Consider the following 9,861-nt stretch of genomic DNA (forward strand, 5'->3'; position numbering starts at 1 on the left):
GGAATCCTTAACGTGTTTGTCCTCAAGGAGCAAAGAAAAGTATCTAGTAAAAAATGCAAATCATATCTAACAGTGAAGCTTTCCAGCAAAAACCTTCTGCTCTGGAATGCATAATGTACTAAAGCATAATAAGATCTACTACTACAGACTTTTAGCATAATTACCTGTAGGCAGCAAAAACCGAGGAAACTGAGTGATTGGTGCCTCTCGGACCTGGAACTCTCAGAGAACCTGGCAAGGCACAGCAGTGGAAGAAAGAGACAATGATGTCTTGTAGAGCAGGAGGTCGATTTTTTTTAAAAAAGCCATCTGAGCAGTCTTCATAATTCCTGTCACAGTCTTGATGTGCTTATCTGCTGCTGAGGCCCTTATTGGCCAGTTTCTAACCCCTGCCGGCCTGAAAAACTACAAATTAGAGGATCACACGGCCTAGAGCCAGAAATGCAGGAGGCAGCAAGCAAGAGGTCATCTGTTTGTTTGTTCCTGAATAAGAAGACCAAATCCCGACTTTAAGTAATCGCGGTAAATTTCACACAGTGAAGGTCTTTCCAGCTGAAAGTCTTAAAACATGGCATCTGGAAAAGGGCCTTAGTCTATTGCTCCCAGGGTGGTACTATGTTGTCATTAAACAGCCCACAGATAAGGGAGTTATTGCTCCCTGGTTATCAAGCTGCCAGGAGGTAAATGATGGAACCGTTGGATTTGAAACACTCTCACATTAAAACAAAAACAAACCTTGCCTTGAGCTGTCAGAAGGCACTTTACTGAGAAGTAGGACCCAGATACTGCTGCTGTTGTTTACTGACACCAAAAGGCGAAGGGTCAGGACTTTAAAAAGTCACTTTGGGGTCACCTCACATCAGCAAGCAACAGTCTGAACTGTTGCAAAAAACAAACAGTGAACTTAGGAAGAAGAAGAAACGAGGGCAATTTATGCCATAAATATGAAAGGGGCTGTGTCTTATTTTCTCATTTCCTGCACATAATACAGAAACCTGGTACATAGTAGGCATACAATAATTATCTGTAGCCCGAATGATTAAGAGAAGAAGAAAGCCAGCAAGCAGTGGGGAGAATAACATAATTGGGAAAGGGGAACTGCAGGGAAGCTAAGTGGCTCAAGCCCTGTGCATGGTCCTGAAATGTCACCCCAATCTGCTGTGATATAGCTGTACCACTCTATCAAGATACCCCAAAACAAATCATCTGCCTCCCCAAGGCATAGCTTTCCATCATTTCTTAGCTTGAATGGTTAAGAATATATGATAATGTAAGAGATTAGATCTTAATTGTTTCCACCACAAAAAATAAATGATCATCAAGTGACAAGATAGAGGTATTAGCTAACTCTCCTGGTGGTAATCATAGTGCAGCATATAAATGTGTCAAACCAACACATTGTATACCTTAAACTTATACAATGTTATATATCAATTATATCTCAATTAAAAAAAAAGAGTAAATGGTAATGATTAAGAGAGAATGGAATCAGACTGCATGGCTTCAAGTTCCAGCCCTGCCATGAATACCTGTGATCCTAGGGCAAGTTAGTATGTCAACTCGGTTTTATCATCTGTAAAGTGGGGATTGTAGCAGTCCCTAACTCAGGGTTGTGATGAGTTTAAATAAGTTTATACATATAAAGCTATGATAGGGTTAGCATGTCAAAAAATGCTCCATAACTGGGGGCTTCAGTGTTAGGGTGTCAAATAAGCATAATATTAGCCTGCACACCAAACATATATGAAGGTGAGTCAAAAATTAGCCGTACTCTGGTTATATTAAAATTTCTATAAATTCTACAGCCAGAGTACAGATAATTTTTGACTCACCCTCATACGTTCTTTTGGATGTGCACCTTGGATGGGCAATGCATTGAGGCACCAAGGGCATTTACCAGCCTGTGGCAATGAAATAAGTTTTCACAGGATATCTTGATAGGTGTTATAAATTTCATTTGTCCCATCTTCCAGACTGACACGAGTCTGGTCTTGGTAGGAGATACAGAGTCTGCATCTGTGCTCTGGCCTCCACAAAAGTGCCTATATGCTGTGTATCCTCCATAGGATAAGTCCATTTGGGCACTTAAAAGTGATGATGAATACTTACCTGATTAAAATAAATCTTTATCTTTATGCAAATGTGTACATAAGTATTTCAGAAATGTGTAGTTTAAATAAACTGATAAGACAGTATTTTGTTTGTGGTAGAGTTAAACCATATTACTCTGAGAAGATGTGTTTTTAAACTTTTTGTGTCACTTGGGTACACAATTCATGAAAAAGTTTCTAAGCTTCTACTAGTATTTTTGGTGGAATAAATGAAACCAAGTTGGAAAGCTCAAGTCACACATCCATTTATCTTATAAGTGTTTTTTTGTTTGTTTTTTATAAGTGTTTTTAATGTCTAGTCTGTACTGAGAATTTTTTTTATTGCTTTTTACTGAGAGATACACATGTAGAATGCATGACTCTTAAGTGTACAGCTTGGTGAATTCTTCCATTAGTATACATCTGTGTAACCACCATCCAAATTAAGATGTAGAAATTTCCAGCAGCCCAGAAAGTTTCCATGTGCCTCCGCCCAGGTGTTAATCTCCCTTCAAAAGCTAACCATTATTCTGCTTGCTATCACTGTGGAATAGTTTTGCTTGTTCTTTTTTTTTTTTTTTAAGATTTACTTATTTATTTATTTTTGGCTGCGTTGAATCTTCATTGCTGCACATGGGCTTTCTCTAGTTGTGGTGGGGGGGCTACTCTTCATTGTGGTGGGTGGGCTTCTCAGTGCAGTGGCTTCTCTTGTTGCAGAGAACGGGCTCTAGGCGTGCAGGCTTCAGTAGTTGCGGTTCATGGGCTCAGTAGTTGTGGCTCGAGGGCTCTAGAGCGCAAGCTCAGTAGTTGTGGCGCATGGGCTTAGTTGCTCCACGGCATGTGGGATCTTCCCAGACCAGGGCTCAAACCCATGTCCCCTGCATTGGCAGGCAGATTCGTAACCACTCTGCCACCAGGGAAGTCCCAGTTTTGCTTGTTCTTGAATGTCACAGAAATGGCCTTATACGGGACGGATTCTTTTTTGTCTAGTTTCTTTTGCTCAACATTATGTGCTAGGAATTCATCTCTTTGGTTCTGTGCAGCTGTAGTTCACTATTTTTCTTTGCTGCTTAGACTACTATGCCATTCAATACATATTAAATGAATATGCCACAATCTGTCTATCCAGCATTATTTTAAAACAATCTTGTCCCCTTCTCTGAGTCTAGCGATTTAAGATTTTTTTACAAAATCTCCTGGGTTTTTTTTTTCCAACCTCAGTGTAGTTCATCCTCAAATGGCAAATCCTAAAAATGGCTATTGTATCCATCAGGACCCAGTTGGGAAGGAGGTATGTCAGCAGTACATCTTCACTTGTCTAGTCTTGGGGTTATGTCACCTCTCCTTCTCACTGCTGTCATCGTGCCAGGAGAGAACTTAATCTTCTTGACATCCCACAGAACATCACACTGATCCATTACATTCGTGACATCTTGCTGCATAGACTGAGGAGCAGGAAGTGGCAAGTACCTCAGATGTGTTAGAAATGCACATGTGTTCCAGAAAGTGGGAAATAGCTCCTAATCCTGGTAACAAGTATCCTATCAATTAAGACCCAGGAAATAGAAACTTCTGTGTGAAATGCACTGGGCATTTCACACAAAAGGGTTGGGCCACCACTGGCTGGTGCTGGATTGAGAGACTGTTGCATGTCTGGTGCTGAGACCTCTAAGAGGGCCTGTGCAGCTGGTGCTTGGGCCTTCGAGGGGTGCCCTTGGGGAGAACCACAGTAGCTAAAGACAAGAAGGGCTGCCCGTCTCCCCTGCCACCTTCTAGTCTCCCACCAGCGCCTCCCATGGGCAGAACCTGAAAAGAAATCAGATGGCAAGGGGACTGGGAAATGTAGTTCACGGAATAGAGAAAGGTAGGCGTGGCCTGAGCACAGCCATCCCTTCAAGGTTCCACCAGAATAAGATTGCTCTCTGGCTTTTCTGAGAATATGCCAGTAGCAGTTCCTTCAGGTTTGGGTTGAAACCTTAGAAGTTTGGGGCCTCATCCCAATAATGCTGAAAGCTGGCACCATCTCTGAACTGTCTAGCACCTTAGGGGTTGGTGACTTCCTGAACTTCTAGCTCCTAAAGCTGCAGTGATGAGATACACCAGAGGGGAAGGAGAGGGCCATACACTTTTCCTTCTTCACCTTGAGGTCAGTGGGACACATTCCAAAAGTCAATGCCTTACAGATGTTGCACAGAGTCTCTTAATAGAGTTACTTTGTGTTTCTCAGAGATGGAAACAAATGAGAGTAATAGAAAACTACCATCTTTTTTTCCTTCACTGTTCTGTTTAGGAGATCTTTATTTGCAGACATGATGGGGAAAAATGAGACTGAATAAACAGTTAACATCTAACCAATTCAAATGGAAAGGTAGGAGACAGGGACCCAGAAGGAAGGGGCTGGTGAGAAGCCACAAGCCTAGAGACTGATTCCTGCTCAGTAAGATTGCAATTAGCTTGGGTTTGCTCAGGGAAAACAGAAATAACGACATTGAACGGAAATCACCGAACAGACACAGAGCGATAGAAAACATTGACTCACTGAGGGTGCACACCAAGGCAGAATAAAAGCAGCTCAGTATGCCTGAAGGCGTCACGAATCCTTGCTCACTGACCCCTGTCCCTCACTGCCCTGCAGCATTCATTCAGGCTTTCCAGCTGAAGCCACGCAGCTGGTATGTTGAATATATCAAAGCAAGAAGTACCACATCACCACAGCATTGAGAACAAACGTGTCCATCCAAAAGAGTGGCTACGTGAGTGAATTTCTAAGGCCGTGAACACTTTCATACTTCTCAGGGCAGGAATCTTAACTGATGAAGAAACAGTTCCTAAAGCTTTGGAATCTCAGAACCCTGGCACACGTTTCTCCAGAGAAAGAGAGAGCCCACATATCTCAATCTAGTGATATTTTTCTTCCATATTACACAAAGCGGTAGGAAGGAGGATGCAGGGAGAACAAGCCCAGGATGAGGGGTGGGGGGGAACAGAGCATCTCTGCTCAGGGAGGCAGGAGAGGACAGACCTGTGCACAGGTGGACACACCCCTGGGCCCACTACTCCCTGTGTTGGCTGGGAGTGAATATGGTATTTCTAGCCTCTAAATACAGAGATACTTTTGACTCTGCACCTTGACAGGACAACAATAGCTCAGCTTCTGCCAGCAGCCCAATTTAGATACAAGACCTTTTCTACATATTCCTATCCCTTGCCTGCTCAGGGAGAGGGCTTAAAAATCCCCCATCAAAACTGAGTTTCCTCCTTTTCATTTTCTTTAATTATACTGCATGGACCTCAAAGAAGTAAGGTTTTTGAGTCTCCAGGACCACAGAATCCACGGTGCTGTGAGGAAGAGCTGCTCCCAGGATAGGCACTGGAAATGTCTGGGGTCTCTCCACAGGATCCCCCCAGCCCCCCACCCAGACCACCAGGGGGGAGGTGGAGGAAACATGGGCTCTTTGAACAGCCATTGTGCCTTTACCTACAGCCTGTGCTCACCTCGTTGGATGCTGGTCCCTCCCAGGAGGGCTACTGTTTATTTCCTTGTCTGTTTCTCATGCTGGAATGAGAGCTTTTCCAAAACAGAGCTGGGGATCATTCACATCCATCTCCTTAGCTTTCAGTGTAGAGCTGTGTACATAGTACATGCTCAATAAATGTTCAACAGAGAAAATTTTTTAAAAACAAGCTGAAAGGAGCTCCCTGATGGTCTAGTGGGTAGGATTTGGTACTTTCACTGCTGTGGCCCAGATTCAGTCTCTGATCGGGGAATCGAGATCTTGCAAGCTGCTTGGTGTGGCCAAACCCCCCCCCGCCAAAACCACCATGTTGGAGATGGTTTGGAGACAAAAAAGCATATTGTTACCAAAAAAAGGATTTTAAAAATTTGCTCTTCGAAAAAGAGAAGTATGTATTCAACATGGCACTAGAAGTTCTAAGCAATGCAATACAGCAAGAAAAGAAAATAAAAGGATACAGATTGGAAGGCAATAGAGAAAACTGTCCCCATTTGCAGATAACCTGATGTAGATTCTATGTAGAATATCCCTAAGAGACTATCAAAAGTGCCTAGAACTAAGAAGTGAGTTCAGCAAGACCACAGGATACAAAATCAACACACAAAAATCAATCTTCTGTATCCTAGCAATGAACACGTGTAAGCTGAAATTGAAAATATATACCAGTTACAATTGTTCAAAAAACCCCAAACACTTAGGTGTAAATCTAATAAAATATGTAAAGGCTTACATGATGAAAACTATAAAATTCTTATGAAAGAAGTGAAAAAAATCTAAAATCTAAAAAACAAAGAGATATATTGTGTTCATGGATTGGGAGACAATACAATAATGATATTGGTTCTCCCCAAAGTGATCTATCTAAAGATTTAATGCAATTCCTATCAAAATCCTATCAAGGTTTTTTGTAGACATAGAAAAGCTTATTCTAAAATTTATAGGGAAAGGAATAAGCATTAGAATATCTATAACAATTTTGAAAAAGAAAAAACGGGAAGACTCACTCTACCTGATGTTAAGGCTTACTTAGTAGCTACAGTAATCAAGACTGTAGTATTGAATAGACATTTTTCCAAAGAAGGTGTATGAAAGGCCAAGAGCTATATGAAAAGATGCTCAACATCACTAGTTATTAGGGGAATGCAAGTTAAAACCACAGTGAGATATCACCTCTTGCCTGTTAGAATGGCCATAATAAAAAATGCAAGAGATAACAAATACTGGGGAGGATGTGGAGAAAAGGGAAACCTTGTCAACTGTTGGTGGGATTGTGAATTGATCCTCAGCCATTGTGGAAAACAGTATGGAGGATCCTCGAAAAAATTTAAAATAGAACTACCACATCATCCAGCAATTCCATTCCTGGGAATATATCCAAAGGAAGTGAAAACGCTAACTTGAAAAGATATCTGCACCCCCACGTTCATAGCAGCATTATTTATAATAGCCAAGACAGGAAAACAACCTAAGTGTCCATTGATGGATGAGTGGTTAAAGAAGCTGTGCTATATATATATATATATATATATATATATATATATATATATATTAGAATATTATTCGCTCACAAAATATGAGGAAATCCTACCACTTACAACAACCATGGATGGACCTTGAGAGCATTATGCTTAGTGAAATAAGTTAGACAAAGACTGATACTGTATGACCTCACTTATATGTGGAATCTAAAAATAAGTCAACAAAAAACTCATAGAAAAAAAGATCACTCCAATATAAAATAAAAATTTAAAGGAGAGAGAGAGAGATCAGACTTGTGGTTACCAGAGGCAGAGGGTGGGGGAGGGAGAATTAGAGGAAGGTGGTCAAAAAGTACAAACTTCCAGCTCCAAGATACAAAAGTCCTGGGGATGTAATGCACAACATGTTGACTGTAGTTAACACTGTGGCATGATATATAGGAACATTGTTAAGAGTAAATCCTAAGACTTCTCATCACAAGGAGAAAATTTTTTTCTTTTTTCTTTTCTTTTTATTGTGTTTATAATATATGAGATGATGAATGATAGCTGGACCTATTGTGGTAGTCATTTCACAATATATGTCAATCAAACCGTCATGCTGTACACCTTAAACTTATACTGTGATGTATGTCCATTATTTCTCAATAAAACTGGGAAAAAAAAGAGACTTTGGTATTGGCTGAAGAACAAACACAAATTACAGAGAAGGCAGAGATAGCCTCTACAAGTATGGCCAACTGGTTTCTGGCAAAAAAGGTGAGAAAGCAGTTCAGTGGAGGAAAAGAGGGTCTTTTCAACAAATGGTGCTGGAGTAATTAGGCAAACAAAACAAAACAAAACAAAAAACACAAAAAGAAAAAAGAATCTTGGCTTAAATTCGCACCTTTTACCTGATATTAAGGCTTTTTTTTTCACCTGATATTAACTCAAAATGGATCATAGACTTTAAAATGTAAAACCTTAAAACTTTTAGAAGAAGAAAACAGCAGAAAATCTTCAAGATCTAAGGCTCGATAAACAGTTCTCAGACATGACAACCAAAAACCCCATCCATAAAAGAAAAAAAAGTTGAATTTCATAAAAACTTTTTCTCTGTGAAAAACCTTCTCTAAAAGGGTAAAGAGACAAGCTATAGAATGAGAGAAAATATTTGCAGATCACATCCAATAAAGGACTCACATTTAGAATAGGCAAAGAACTCCCCAAACTTCACAGTAAAAATCATACAATCCAATTAGGAAATGGGCAAAATGTATGAATAAACCTTTCACTGAAGAGGATATGTGGAAGGAAAATGAGCACATGAAAAGATGTTCAGTGTCACTGGCCACTGAGCAAATTAAGACCACACTAGCTGGGGCATGTGGGATCTTAGTTCCCAGACCAGGGATTGAACCCGTGCCCCTTGCAGCGGAAGGGCAGAGGCTTAACCACTGGACCGCCAGGGAAATCCCCACACTAGGATGTTCTTACCCGCCTATCAGAAGACCTGAAATAAAAATAGTGGTTATACAAAATGCTGGCGAGGATGCAGAGATACTCGGTCCCTCATACAGTGTTGATGGGAATGTAAATAAAACGTTACAGCCACTTCAGAAATAGTTCGGCAGTTTCTTAAAAACTAATCGTATACTTACCATATGATGTGACAATTACACCAGTGAACATTTATGTTGGAGAAGTGAAAAGTTACGTCCTCACAAAAACCCTTATACAATTGTCATAGCAGCTTTATTTGTACTAGCCTAAAACTAGAATACTGCTCAGTCATAAAAATGAGCAAACTCTTGTTGACTGGCCCCGCCTAGAGGGAGTTTGAGGCTCAGGACCTGGGGACCGTGGGCTCTGAGACCCCAAGGAGCACACCTTTACCACGCTCCAGGCTGGCCTTCAGGTCGGCTCAACTTCCCTCTTTACTGCAAGGACAGGATGGGACTAGGCCTGGCATTTCATCCTCCTCGTCCCAGTGAGGGATCAGGCCTGACCCCATGACCTAATTCAGGCCAAAGACAGCTGCTGAGCAAGAGTGGTGACTTGCCTTTCTCCTGGCACTACCGGCTGGGGTCTTGCCATCTTGTAGCTCATGACCTGGAGGAGCTGAAAAGAAACCAGACTGGTTGTATTGTTTGAGCCTCTGGGACAGTCCATGCTTGAAGGTGAAGCTACCCCCAGACTCATCGCTTATGTGCACCAATAAGTGATGTCTTCTACTGAAAGAACAAACGAACTATAAAGTGTCCCTGGAACAGTTCAATGGCACGAGACAACAAAAACGCCTCTGCCTGAATGAGAGAGTTGCTGAAATCCTAAAGTCTACAGGAAAGGGGAGTATGTTAGGGAAGAATTATTCTGTGTCCCAAGCCTCATCTTCCATCCTCACCAAAATGGAAGACCCTAAAGAAATCGGAAGATTTTTGCAGGAGCAGTCACCCAGTTTTCTGACCCTGTTTTGTGTCAGTCTCGTTAAGTAATAACTTTCCAGTTCCTTCAGTGGAGCCAGAATGAGATTCTTTTGACTCTAAAGAGAAAGACTCAAAATATGGGTAACACACAGGCAGGGTGTAATGCTTCCTCCCCTCCCAAGAGCTGGGGCTGGGGCATGGGAGGGAGGGTGTCAGTTTCTCACACTCCAGACTTCACTGGAGAAGGGACATGAATATGGTTTCAGCAGCTTCAGGGAAACTGGTCCTTCTTTTGTAGCCTTCATTTTTCTTAGCAGGTGCCAAGGAAGTGGCAGCCTCCAGGGGCCTGGTTATTGTCCCTGTCTATCCGAGG

This window comes from Hippopotamus amphibius, chromosome 8 (assembly GCF_030028045.1).
Source record: "Hippopotamus amphibius kiboko isolate mHipAmp2 chromosome 8, mHipAmp2.hap2, whole genome shotgun sequence".
Classification (NCBI taxonomy): Eukaryota; Metazoa; Chordata; class Mammalia; order Artiodactyla; family Hippopotamidae; genus Hippopotamus; species Hippopotamus amphibius.